This window comes from Mustela lutreola, chromosome 12 (assembly GCF_030435805.1).
Source record: "Mustela lutreola isolate mMusLut2 chromosome 12, mMusLut2.pri, whole genome shotgun sequence".
Taxonomy (NCBI): Eukaryota; Metazoa; Chordata; class Mammalia; order Carnivora; family Mustelidae; genus Mustela; species Mustela lutreola.
Genome location: NC_081301.1, coordinates 89,232,386 through 89,247,681, shown reverse-complemented (window position 1 = coordinate 89,247,681; position 15,296 = coordinate 89,232,386).

The following is a 15,296-nucleotide window of genomic DNA, read 5'->3' as shown; positions in this document are numbered from 1 at the left end:
AAGAAGCACCAGGAAAACACAAATAACCAAAGAGTATATGTTGCAATATTAGTGCCAAATAAGTATAATTCCAATTCAAAAGAAGCAAATGAAACAAAGGACATAACTCTACATTGAAAAGAGCAACCAAAATGTCCTCTGTTGGCAAAATTATAAGAACTAGTCTCACTGGACATTATAAACTAGCAGCCTCTTTTCTGCTCTCCTCTTAGGGCATTCATAAGGGGGGGCATCTGATACCATTCACCTCACATTCTTCCCAACACATCTGCTGCTCATTAGAGATACTTTTTGAAACTTAAGATGTGGCTCAGCACCTTTAGGATTTTTTTTTTTTTTTTAAGATAGTACTTTCTGATAGAAGGAGAGATAAAGAGTTTCACAGACAAAAACTAAAGGAGTTCATCACCACTAAATCAGCCCTGCAAGAAATATTAAAGGGGACTCTTTGAGTGGAAAGGAAAGATTGGAAGTGACAAAGACAAAAAAGGAAGAGAAAACCTCCAGAAAAAAACAACAAAACAAGTAATAAAATGGTACTAAATACATATCTGTCAAGAATTATTCTGAATATAAATGCACTAAAAACTCTAGCCAAAAGACATAGGGTGTCCAAATGGATAAGAAACGAAGACCTGTCTATATGCTAGCTATAATAGACCCATTTTAGGCCCAAAGTCACCTGGAGATTGAAAGTGAGGGGATGGAGAAACATTTATCATGCAAAGGGACATCAAAAGAAAGCCAAAGTAGCAATACTTCCATCACACAAACTAGATTTTAAACCAAAGACTGTAATAAGAGATGAAGAAGGGCACTGGCATAATAATAAAGGGGACTATCCATCAAGAAGATCTAAGAGTTATAAATGTTTATGTACCCAACATGGAGCATTAACATATATAAAACAATAACAAACATAAAGGAACTCATTGATAATAACAGTAGGGGATTTTAACACCCAACTTACGTCAATGGACAGATCATCTAAGCAGAAAATCAACAAGGAAACTATGGCTTTGAATGACACACTGGACCAGATAGATTCAAAACATTCTATCCTAAAGCAGTGGAATACACATTCTTTACAAGTCACATGGGACTTTCTCCTGAACAGATCACATACTAGGTCACAAATCAGGCCTCAACAAGTACAAAAAGATTTGAGATCATACCATGCATATTTTCTGACCACAACTCTATGAAACTTGAAGTCAACCATAAGAAAAAATTTGGAAAGACCACAAATTCCTGGAGGTTAAACAACATGTTACTCAATAATGAATGGATCAACCAGGAAATCAAAGAAGAAATTAAAAAATACATGGAAGCAAGTGAAAATGAAAACACCATGGTCCAAAACCTTTGGGATGCAGAAAAGCTGTTTTAAGAGGGAAGGATACAGCAATACCAAGAAGCAAGAAAAATCTCAAACAACCTAGCCTTACACCTACAGGAGCTAGAAAAAGAACAGCAAACAAAGTGAAAAGCCAGCAGAAGAAGGGAAATAATAAAGATAAGAGCAGAAACAAATGATCTAGAAACTAAAAGAAAATAATAGACTGGATCAATGAAACCAGGAGCTGGCTCTTTGAAAAAATTAATAAAATTGATAAACCCCTAGTCAGACTTATCAAAAAGAGAAGAAAAAGAACCCAAATAAATAAAATCACAAATGACAGAGGAGAAATCACTACCACCACCACCACCACAGAAATACAAACAATTATAATAAGAAAATATTGTAAAAAACTATATGCCAACAAATTGGACAACCTGGATAAATTCTTAGAAATATATAAACTACCAAATCTTAAATGGGAAGAAATAGAAAACTTGAACAGCCTGATAACCTGGAAAAAATTTGAATCAGTAATCAAAAAACTCCCAACAAACAAAAGTCTAGGGTCAGATGGCTTCACAGGTGAATTCTACCAAACATATAAAGAAGAGGTAATATCTGTTCTTCTCAAACTATTCTAAAAAATAGAAATGGAAGGAAAACCTCCAAATTCATTTTATGAGTCCAGCATTACACTGATACCAGAACTAGATAGAGACTCCATTAAAAAAGAAAACTGCAGGCCAATATCCCTGATGAACATTTTGGACATTGTTCTCAGTAAAATATAGCAAGCAACATTAAAAGAATCATTCACCATGATCAAGTTGGACTTATTCCTGGGGTGCAAGTGTAAATCAGTATTCACAAATCAATCAACATGATATACCACATTAATAAAAGAAACAATAAGAACCATATAATCCTTTCGATAAATGCAGAAAAAGCATTTGAAAAATACAACTCCATTCATGGTAAAAACTCTCAACAAAGTAGAGTTAGAGGGAATATACCTCAAAATAATAAAGGCCATATATGAAAAACTCACAGCTAATACCATCCTCAGTGGGAAAAACAGAGCTTTTCCTCTAAAGTCAAAAACAATGCCCACTCTCACCACTGTTATTAACACAATACTGAAAGTCCTACCCACAGCAATCAGACAACACAAAGAAATAAAAGGCCTCCAAATTAGTAAGGAAGAAATCAAACTTCCACTATTTGCAGATGACAGAATACTCTATAAAGAAAACCTGAGAGACTCCACCAAAAAAATTGCTAGAACAGATGAATTCAGTAAAGTTGCAGAATACAAAATCAACTCTGCTGCATTTCTGTAACACTAAAAATGAAGCATCAGAAAGAGAAATCAAGGAATCAATCCCATTAACAGTTGCATCAAAATCCTAATATAGGGGCGCCTGGGTGGCTCAGTGGGTTAAAGCCTCTGCCTTCGGCTCAGGTCATGATCCCAGGGTCCTGGGATCGAGCCCTGCGTCGGGCTCTCTGCTCAGTGGGGAGCCTGTTTCCCTTCCTCTCTCTCTCTCTGCCTGCCTTTCTGCCTACTTGTGATCTCTGTCAAATAAATAAATAAAAATCTTTAAAAAAAACCACCAAAAACCCTAATATACCTGGGAATAAGCCAAAGACATAAAAGACCTATACTCTGAAAATGATAAAACACTGATGAAAGAAATTGAAGATGACACAAAAAAATGGAAAAATATTTCATGCTCATGGATTGGAAGAACAAATATTGTTAAAATGCCCATGTTAACCAAAGCAATCTATACATTTAATGCAATCCCTATCAAAATACCAACAGCATTTCTTGCAGAACTAGAACATGCAATCCTAAAATTTGTCTGAAACCACAAAAGACCCCTAATAGCCAAAGCAATCTTGAAAAAGGAAAGCAAAGCCTGAAGCATCACAATTCCATACTTCAAGTTATGTTACAAAACTGTAGTGACCGAGACATTATGGTTCTGGCACAAAATAGACACATCGATCAACAGATCAGAATAGAAAACACAGAAATGAACCCTCAGTTAATCTTCAACAAAGGAAGAAAGGAGGAAAGAATCTGCAGTAGGGAAAAAACAATCTCTTTACCAAATGTTATAGGGAAAATTGGACAGCCACATGCAGAGGAATGAAACTGGACCACTTTCTTACACCATACACAAAAATAAACTCAACATGGATTAAAGACCTAATGTGAAGCCTGAAACCATAAAAATCCTAGAAGAGAGCACAGACAGTAATTTCTCTGACATTGGCCATAGCATCATTTTTGTAGATGTTTCCTAAGGCAAGGGAAATAAAAGCAAAAATGAACTGTTGGGACTTCATCAAGATTAAAAAAAAAAAGACTTCTGCACAGTGAAAGAAACAATCAACAAAACTAAAAGGCAACCTACAGAATGGGAGAGCTATTTACAAATACCATATCTGATAAAGGGTTAGTTTCCAAAATATATAAAGAACTTATAAAACAACACCCAAAGGTATAATAATCCAGTCTAGAAACAGGCAGAAGACATGAGTAGACATTTTTCCAAAGAAGACATCCAGAGATGGCGAACATACACATCAAAAGATGCCCAGTATCACTCAGTGTGAGGGAAATAGAAATCAAAATTACAATGAGATACCACCTCATACCAATCAGAATGGCTAAAATTAACACCACAGGAAACAATAAGTATTAACAAGGATGCAGAAAAAGGGGAACCCTCCTACACTGCTGGTGGGAATGCAAGCTGGCACAGCCACTCTGGAACACAGTATTGAGGTTCCTCAGAAAGTTAAAAATAGAACTAACCTATGATCCAGCAATCGAATTGCTAGGTATTTACCCAGAGGATACAAAAATACTAATTTGAAGGGATACATGTACCTTGATGTGTATATCAGCAGTGTCCACAATAGCCAAATTATGGAAAGAGCCCCAATGTCCATTGACTGATGCATGGATAAAGAAGAAGTTATATATATATATATATATATACACACACACACACACACACACACGTGTGTGTGTGTGTGTGTGTGAATATTACTCAGCCATCAAAAAGACTGAAACCTTGCCATTTGCAATTATGTGGGCAGAGCTAGAGAGTATTATGCTAAGTGAAATAAGTCATTCAGAGAAAGACAAATCCCGTATGATTTCACTCAAATGTAGAATTTAAACATAGGGGGAAAAAGAAAGAAAAACCAAAAAACAGACTTTTAACTATAGAGAACAACTGATGGCTCCCAGAGGGGAAGTGGGTCGGGGGATGGGTTAAATAGATGGTGGGGATTAAGGAGGGTAGTTGTGATGCACACCAGTTGTTGTATGTTGAATCACTGAATTCTACATCTGAAAATAATATTATACTCTGTTAAGTAACTGGAATTTAAATAAAAACTTAAAAATAAATAAAACAAAAGTAAAATAAAAACAATATTTTCTGAAATACCACTTATTTTAGTTTGCTGCTGCTGCATAACAAATTACCCTAAATTTAATGGCTTAAAACAGCATTTGTTAGCACCCAGTTCTATAGGTCAGAAGTGGGCAGGCTTTACTGGATTTTCTAATTTGGATCTCACAGGGCTAAGATCAAGGTATCATCTGTACTGGACTCTTCTCTGAAATCTCTAGGGAAAAAATCACTTCCAGGATCATTCTGGTTGTTGGCAGAAGTCATTTCCCTGCAGTTGTAAGACTGATGTCTCCATTTCCCTGCTAGTTGTCAGCTGCACAGGACAGCTTATAGCTCCTAGAGGCCACTCTCCCTCCCTTCGTGTGGACCCCCCATCTGCAAAACTAACAACAGTACCTGGAATCCTTCTGGGCCTCCCCACCACCACTTTTTAAGTTTTTATTTTAATTCTCAGTTGGCATATAGTGTTATATTAGTTTCAGGTGTACGATATAATGGAATCCTTCTGTTTTAGATCTTTCTTTCTCTTCTGCCACCAGACAGAAAACTCTATGCTTTCAGAGGGCTCGTGTGATTAGTTTAGGTCCACCCAGATAATCTCCATTTTGATTAATTCAAAGTCAACTGACTAGTACTTGTAATTGCATTTGCAAAATCTCATTTGGCATGTCATGTAACATAATCACAAGGGTACTATTGCATCCATTATATTCATAGGCCCTCATATTAGGGCAAGAAATCTTGGTGGAGGGCATGGATTTTAGGATTCTACCGCATTGCTTGTAGGCCTCTTTTAGCTTACTGCCACGTGAATCCTAAAGGCTCAGTAGCCTTTACAACTATTTTGGAGTCTTTTATTTTTACCAAAATTTAAACTTTTGTTGTCCATATTTTTGTGGCTTTCAGATTTCCCAAATGAGAAAAGGAAACTGCTAATGCACCCATGGTCATGTTAGAAGTTGCTCTGGCCATTTTTGATAGTGATTTATTCCTTCATCAGCTTGTTTTATGGCTCCAGGATTTGTTTTTTTGGAGTTTTGATTCAGATTATCTAACGTGCTGCATCTAATAATTCAAGCATTTGAGTTGGGGTAGGGTAGTAGGGGACTTAAATCTATCCTTTGTTGTTTTACCTTATCCTAGCTTATTTCCTTCTGTGTTTACCAGTAGCATCTTGTGAGCTCAGGCGTGTTGAACTTAATCTGGGGAGTCCTGAGAGTGTAAATTGGGGATACTTGCTTTGGAGAAGACTTGTATTTTTTTTTTAATTTTTTAAGATTTCATTTATTTATTTGAGGGAGAGAAAGAGCACATGAGAGAGAGAGAGAGAACCAGTAGGGGGAGGGGCAGAGAAAGAGGGAGAAGCAGGCTCCCTACAGAAACGTACTTGATCCCTGGATCCCTGGGATTATGTCCTGAGCCAAACGCAGATCCCCAACCGCCCAACCCAGAGGATTTGTATTTTCATAGGCCCTTTCATTTGTTGCTTCAAAGGTTCCAGGCTTAGTCCAGGAGGCTCGATAATGAGCTTTCAACCTTGCCAGAGGTCCAAAGCTTGGTCACGAGACGGTAGTTCTGATCCTAGTATTAGCCTCAGGGCATACATATATTTTGAATTTTTAATTTCTCCCTGATCTTGTTTCAGTTCATCTGTTTTCTCTTTTTTCCTCCCTTCTTCCCTCTCCTCCTTCCTGTCTCTTATCCTATCTTGCTTCCTTTCTCCCATGCTTAGGTTGTGCTAACAAAGGCAAAGAGTCTAATGCATGGGACACAGTGGTAGCCCTACTGTACTTGGCATTGGTCAGAGTCAAATGTTGTGCTCTTTTCTGAGAACCACTTTTTAAGGGGCTCATGATCAAAGGGATGCACATCCAGAGGTTCAGCCAAAATAATATGAAAAAATGTAGGTTTGTTTACTTTGTTTACCTGGGAAAAGAGAAGGCATGTAATCTTTCTTCATATATCTGAAAGGATCTTTCACAAGAGAGAAATAAAGCTTATCTTTTATCTTCCAGAAGCAGAACCAACTAGTGCATCTAGCAAGAAGGTTCATGTTAGCTCAGCATAAGAGGAAACTTATGATTATGCTTGTCCAGAATTGGAATGGAACGCCTTTGTGAGTTGTGAGCTCTCTCATCTGGGCCTCTGTGGAGGTAGATAGGATAAGTCTCCTTAGCAGTCTTCGAGAGGGTGAGAGTACACTTCTCCTTTGTCTAAGAGGCCATAAAAAATAACCTTCACTCTCCCAGTGACCTCAGATTCTGGGCTTGTTTATCCTGTGACTCTTATAAATTTAGACAGAAAGTAAGAAATTATAGCCATCTGGAAAATAAAAAAAACATTTATGCCACATTCTGAGTGTAATGGAAGGAAATTTTAGGTCACAGTACTGAAGAAACTTTTCCAATTGGTGAATCAGAGTAATCATTAATATTTTTTACTTCCAAAATAGTCCTCCTTGTAATGTGCCAAGAAAAAAAGGCAATTAATTTTTGCACAAAATATTCTCCTCATGCATATCCACACTGGGAGAAAATATGATGCATTTTTTAATAATAATAAGGTTCAGTCAGAAATGGAAATTTAGTTCATCTTAAACTAAATAGAATAGACACTGGTAAATGAGAAGAGATGACACGGCATGAGCTATATAATTACATTAAAATACATTTCGGGTAGTTTCCTTTAATATTAAAACTATAATTCTTTATAGAAATGGATGCAGGGTTTTTGAATATTTTTTGTAAATGATATTGAGATCTTGGTATTTTGTTCTTAGAATTTTATACGAACATAAAACCACACATGTTCTAAAAAACATCACTTTAGGGAAAACAACATATTTAACCTTACACTGTAGAATAAAAGCTTATGTCGAAAAGTTTTAGAAATTCAGGGGGCGCCTGGGTGGCTCAATGGGTTAAAGCCTCTGCCTTCGGCTCAGGTCATGATCCCATGATCCCAAGATACTGGGATCGAGCCCCGCATCGGGCTCTCTGCTCAGCAGGGAGCCTGCTTCCTCCTCTCTCTCTGCCTGCCTCTCTGCCTACTTGTGATCTCTGTCTGTCAAATATATAAATTAAAAAAAAAATCTGAAAAAGAAAATTCAGATACCCTTCATGTTCTCTGGATTCTAGAGTGACAAGAGAAATCTGAGGAAGAAAGACTCAGGTCCTCTAGTCCCTGTTAGGGATAGTGAAGACACCGCAGGAGAATGGGGTTATTCTGAGAAAGGAAGATCAATCCTGACACAGAGAGGATGAGAGCAAAAGAAAGGCAAAATGTGAGCAAGGTGTTCTTCAGGGCAAAAATGAAATTCGATCCCAAGTGACAGGCAAAGGGATGAGAGACCCAAACTATTTTACTGTATTTTATGAAAGCTTTAGGAGTATGGAATTATATAATTTCAGAAGAAATTAACCAGGGGGGAATTTTGGAAACATACTGATAACCCAGTGTTACAAACAACTTAATGCCTTAGGTTGAGAAGTAATGACATATCCAAAGGAGACAAAAGCTACAGAAGTATAGGCTAGTTGAGGACATAATCCTGTAGTCCTACTAGAGTTCAGGCTCCTGCAAACAGAAGAATATATATACATATACAGTGTCTGTCGTAGAATAAGAGTGAGAACCTTCTTTGGAGTCTGAAGGTAAGAATATAAAACTGGCTTTGCCTCTACGTGTGTAATTCAGTTTACTCATCTTGATAATGGAAATGCCAATCTGCACCCCACATTATTTTTGTAAGGGCCAAATAAAAGAGTGTATGTAAAAGTATTTTATTTTATTTATTTTTTTAAAGATTTTATTTATTTGTCTGGGAGAGAAAGTTCACAAGCAGGGGGAGAGGCAGGGAGAGAGGGAGAAGCCCTGAGCAGGGAGCATGATACGGGGCTTGATCCCAGGACCCTGGGATCCTGACCTGAGCTGAAGGCAGACGCTTACCCGACTGAGCGACCCAGATGCCCCTGTAAAATATTTTATAAAGTGATCATTGGAGGGAAGCCTGGGTGGCTCAGTGGGTTAAGCTGCTGCCTTCAGCTCAGGTCATGATCTCAGGGTCCTGGGATCGAGTCCCGCATCGGACTCTCTGTTCAGCGGGGAGCCTGCTTCCCTCTCTCTCTCTGCCTGCCTCTCCATCTACTTGTGATTTCTCTCTGTCAAATAAATAAATAAAATCTTTAAAAAAAAAAAAAAAAGTGATCATTGGAGGGGCACCTGGGTGGCTCAGTGGGTTAAGCCTCTGCCTTTAGCTCAGGTCATGATCTCAGGGTCCTAGGATCGAGCCCCGCATCGGGGTCTCTGCTCAGTGGGGAGCCTGCTTCCCCCCTCTTTCTCTGCCTGCCTCTTGGCCTACTTGTGATCTCTCTTCCTGTCAAAGAAAAAAAAAAAAGTGATCTATGGATAGGATGTCTTATTATTACCATCTACAGTAGGTATCTGTGGATACAGATAACAGTAGGTATCTGTTTTTCCCTTTTATCCAATCTTGTACTTTCAGTCTAGATTAGTCAGAAAGGGCAAACCTCCCCCTGGGGGGGAGACCATCACACAGATCAGGCTGGGGAGCTTACATCAACCTCGGACCTTGCTCTAGTGATTTTTTCAGAACAGTCATGAATCAGATCAGGCCAAATGGTGTCTAGGACTTCTGATGGAACTTGAGAAAAGAGGGACGCTTTATGTTATGAGAGGGTAGGGAGCCATGTAAATTGCTAGCCATTTGGGGAGAGCTTGCCTGAGAGTAAGCTAACCCAAGAAAGAAAGCAAAACCAAGAAATAGTAAAATAGCATCCCAAGACATCATCAGTCCCTGGTGTTCAGATATGCTTGACGCCAGAATTGCCCTTACCTGAGTCCATAAACAACTCTTTCTGTCCTACCTTGGATTTAGCTTTCTGTCATTGGTCATCAAAACTGTACTCTCTTGAGTCACTATGATTAGGGAAACTTTCATTATAAATTATTAGTGTTACTTGGAAAATCTCCACACCTAATGTGTACTGAGAAATTACAGTTGCCCCTTCAACAATGGAGGGGTTTGGGTTAGACTTCCTTGATTGGCTCTGTCATGGGTCCTATGAAGTCATGCACAACGTCTGGACAGTTTTCTCCAGCAGGAATGTATTGTTTCAGACTTCATGACTTTCATGACTTTTTCTTATAACAATGGCATCTTCAATGGTGTAATCTTTCCAGACTTTCTTGATGTTTTCTGTATTGTGGTTCTCTTTCATAGCATTGACAGTCATTCTCATAGAGTACTGTGTGTACTGAGCCTTAAAGGTCCTTAGGACACCCTGATCTATGGTGATTAGAGATGTTGCATTTGGGGACAAGTAGACCACTTTGGTGTCATCAGTGTTAAACTTGTGGAAATCTGGGTGGCCAGGGGCATCATCCAATATCAAAAGAACATATTTGCTGACTTCAGGGACAAAGCATCACAATGGAACCAGCCCAGAAAAAAGGTTTCTTCTTGTCCAGGCCTTCTTGTTTGACATCCAAAAGGCTGGAGGCTGGTGTTTATCTTTTCTCTTCAAGGCTCAGGGGTTAGCAGCCTTACAGATAAGGGCAGTCCTGATTATAAACCAGACTGCATTTGTGCAAAAGAGTAGAGTTAGCCTATCCTTTCTGCCTTAAATCTCAGTGCTAGCTTTTCTTCCTTACTAATAGTATATATATATATATATATATATAGAGAGAGAGAGAGAGAGAGAGAGAGAGCGCAAGCAGGAAAGGAGGGGGAGGGAAGGGGCAAAGGAAGAGACAGAAGAGGCTCCTCTCCGAGCAGGGAGCCTGCCAGTGGGGGTGGGGAGGTGGGGGAGGTGGGAGGTGGGGTGGGTGTGGGTGGGGAGGAGACACACTTGATCCCAGGACCCCTGGATCATGACCTGAGTTGAAGGCAGATGCTTGTGACTGAGCCACCCAGGTGCCCCCCTTACTAATACATTCTTATGGCAATTTTCCCCCCAGAATAGGGTATTTTTTCTGTATTAACAATCTGTTCAGGCAGATATCCTTTCTCCTCAATGCTTTTCTTAATGGCATCTGGAAATTTGTCTGTTGCCTCTTGGTTGAAAGAAGCTGCCTCTCCTGGTATCTTGACATTGTTTTTTTTTAAAGCCAAACCTTTTTTTTTTTAAAGATTTTATTTTTTAAGTAATCTTTACATCCAATGTGAGGCTTGAACTTAAAACGCTGAAACCAAAAGTCACGTGTTCCACCAGCTGAGCCAGCCAGGCACCTCTACAGCCAAACCTTTTGAAAATTATCAAACCATCCTTTGCTGGCATTAAATTCTCCAGCTTTAGAGGCTTTACCTTCCTTCCTTTTGCCCTAGATGTCATATCATGACTTTGCTTTTTCATGAATTATATTAGAGTTGATAGGGATGGCTTTCTTAAAGCAATCCTGCACCCACATACAAGCTGCATTTTCAATATGATATAAAAAGACATTTCACAGAAAATGTAGGGTTTTCATGCCTGCTGGCAAAGCTGCAGGAGCAGTATCACAAATCCCCCCCCCCCCACTTTTTAAAAGATTTTACTTATTTAAGAGCGAGAGGGAGAGAGAGAGAGCACAAGTCGGGGAGGGTCAGAGAGAGAAGAAGAAGCAGGTTCCTCTCTCTGAGCAGGGAGCCTGATGTGGGGACTTGATCCTAGGACCCTGGGATCATGACCTGAGCTGAAAGCAGGGGCTCAACCAACTGAGCCCTCCAGGCGCCCCATTACCATCAACCCCCCCCCCCCGCCCCCGCTTTTAAACAAGTACCCTTATGCTGGACTCCTTTATCTTGAACTGGCAGGCAACCACAGCTGCAGACCACAATCTATGGTACATATCAAGCAAATCATTCTTTTCCTGTAATGTGATGACTTTCCGGGATTCTTGGGAGCACTTCCAGCACCCCTAGTGGCACCTCCTGTGGGTCCCATGGTGTTATTCAAGGTTTATAATGTTGCACTAAACATGATGAAAAATATGTGAGAACCATGAGGGATCGCTTTTTACTGTGACGCACGACTTACTGGTGAGCCAAACTGCTCAAGTGGAGATGATTCGCGTCATAGGGCGTTTGTAGAGGATGCTGGAGACAGTTGAGCTCACTGCAGTAGCAACAGGAGGGGGCTACCAAATTATGACCACAGTATAGTACTCCAGCTAATTTTCTGAAGTTATGACTTAATACAATATCTTTACATTTGTTTATACTTCCCTTGACTGCAAATGGTGTGGCATGTATCATCTGTACATATGTGCGTAAGCTTTGATAAATTTTAACTTTTCTTTAACAGATTCATGTATATTTTATAGTATTAACGATAAACTAGTATCTATATATAAACATACCTACTGGTTTCTTAATTTTTTGATATTGCTTAGTTACACAGTATGCAAATTTTTCAAATTGTCACAAATCTCCAAAAACTTTTCCAATATATTAATTGAAAAAAAAATTCCTCACATAAGTGGACATGTACAGTTCAAACCTGAATTGTTTAAGGGTTAATTGTACAAATTGGTCATAGAATTGGTGCTGAAAATGTGAATGATTGTTTGGTCTGGACAATCTTTATTCTAAGTCGGCTTCCTTTATTACTATTTTTTAATGTCATCATACTTGCTTTTAGTCCCGCCCTGACCCTTTAGAAAATGATCCTTCTCCTGAAATAGCCTGAAAGCCTCTGTAGTCTAAAGCAACTTAAACATGATGCTGTAAGAAGAGATTTAATGAGGGGTGTCTGGGTGGGTCAGTGGGTTAAGGCCTCAGCTTTTGGCTCGGGTCATAATCCTAGGGTCGTGGGATTGAGCCTCGCATTGGGCTTTCTGCTCAGTGGGGAGCCTGCCTCCCCCTCACTCTCTGTCTGCCCCTCTGTCTACTTGTGATCTCTGTCTGACAAATAAATAAATGAAGTCTTTAAAAAAAGAGAGAGAGAGAGATTTAATGAACAGAGGAGACAACATCACAAGTCTGACGTATGCTCGATGAACACAAGAAACTCAAAATCGTACAACACTCAGACAGTCCTTCAACATTCTGGAAATTCCCCAGCTTCTTCCGTGAGCTCCTGACCTCTGCCCCAGTATGGCAACTTGATATTCTCAGCTGTGTGTTTGGTGTACTCAACAACCAGAAACCTCCTACATGTACTTGATCTTCTGGTGGAAGCCTTTCAGCGGGTTTCTCACCATCTTGCTCACCATGCAGCTGGGGGTGGGTCTTGTGGGGCCATAGGAAAATGTCCACCACCACCAGAAGCAAAAGGAGCCCAAATCCAGTTTCTTTTCTCTGATCTTCTTCCCTGGGAGAGGATGTTCCTTTATGCGATTAAAGAGCAAAAACAAAACAAAACAAAACAACAACAAAAAAACCCAAAAAACAAAGAAACCCACAATACCGAACTTAATTTCAAGTACCACTACTTTCCCAAGTAGCTAACTGGTAGCTACATGATCGCATTCTTGTTGCTAATAAACAATAAAGGCGCCAAGAAACCAAAGCAGCACATGGGAGAAAAGGAAGAAACCAAGAGTTTAGGTAATTTGTGAATATGGGTATTCAGTTTTTGAATAATTAAAGATATCCAGTCTGTAGAATGTTAGAGAAATCCCTAAGCTACATTTATGTTTGAGCATGTCATTACTAATCCAGAACATTAAAATTTTATCATCATAGTTATGGACAGTTCTGCCAAAGAATCTCACTTATTGACTATCAAAATAAGGGAAATGCTGAATTATAGAATACCATACTTTGAATATTTAATAAATTAATCCTTTGTGCTGATAGTAGGAGTTCTAGAAATCATTCCTGTTGTGTGACAACAGTCAGTCAATATACTAATTAATAATAATTGAGAGAAGTCAATGCCTTATAGGTTTACAACACAAATTAGAAGTACAGAGAGATCATACTTCAGGTTAAATTCATTCTAAAAAAGACCATTGGCTGTTATGAATACTTAAAGGAAAGGAAAGAAGGTTGGAGCTTTTGTCAGAGTTGACTCTTTTCAGAGTTCCTGGGTCATTGAACAGGAGCTTATTCATATAAATTTTGGCAGTGGTATCTGGATCTTACTATTTTTATTTCATATTTTTCACATAACTGAATTGTACCAGATTCTCTTGGGTGCTCAGCAACAGATGTTGACTCTGAAATTCTTACCACTTCTCAAAGGAGGAAGAAGAGAAGGAGGGAATAGGGAGAGAGGGAAGGAGAGAGAGAGAAGGGGAGGGAAGAAGAAGAGAAGGAATGGGGCATGGAAAAGGAAGGGATCAAGGCAGAAAATGTGAGAAAAAGAAAAGAAGAAAGGGGAGGAGGAAAGATGGAAGTGGAAGCTTGGAGGGATTGGGGAAGACCAGAAATCTCATTCATTTTTGACATAGGAGGTGGACTCTAATTTTTTTGTGTAAAACAGTCTCAAGTGAACCCCTAGATGTATATATAGAGGGTGACGGGAGCTCCCTATTCCTAGAGAATTTTAAAAATACTATGCAATCAATCCTTGATTGGGACCCAAATACTCAATTTTAAACTTCTAAATATTATAGAATTCAAATACAGGGTTTTTTTAAAAAATATAGATTTAAATGATTCAACATAGAGATAATACAAGTTAATTTTCTTACAGAATTAGATTTTTTCCCTCAGCTTAATTGCATGACATTTGGTAGAAGAAAGTTTAATGTTTGGGGGTGATCATTGCTGATAGTGACTTTGGAAGGCCCTGGCAGGTGCTTTCCTGGAATCAAGTAGATGATTGTTAAGACAGGAAGAGAAAGAAGATGCTGAAGAGGTTTGCCCCTGTGGCCATTTACATCTGGCTGGTTTATATCTGTTTTAGGTTTGCTATTCTGGTCAAGTCATCTTGGCAATTTCTTAAATAATCTGATAAAACTGATGAATATATTAGAGTAGGCTCACAAGATGGGGATTTCCACTTCCTCAGTTGGGTCTGCCTGCACTTTCCTACGGAAAAGTCCTGTTTCAGCCACCTGAACTATAATTTTCTTACCTCAAGGATATTATGGTGAAAAGAGATTAATCTAAATAGAAAACATTGCTTTAATCCCTACACTTCATTGGTTTGATCAAGTTTGAAGAAAACAGGAATAACTCAAGTGTGTTGAGGATCAGTGATTTCACATTTAAAAAGCATAAAGCTTATTAATGGTCTTGAAGAGAAAAGATTCCATATGAATGCAAAACCATCATTATCACTGGTAACATATCCAAATATCTTGACAACATTTTTCTGATTCAGACTGTTAAATTTCATATTAATATATAATAAAAAGATTTTCATTTACAAAACCCTTGTAAACAGACAAAGCTTCAAAAACAGAAAGTATACTTAGGAAACTCCACACAAACAAGCACATTTTAAGGTACTTTTCCCAAGTGATAAGGACAGAGTTAGGATGTAACAATAGCAGTAGTAGTTGAAATTTTATTGAGGGCTAAGCATCCATTAGGCACACCTGCTTTCAAGATATTATCTTATGTA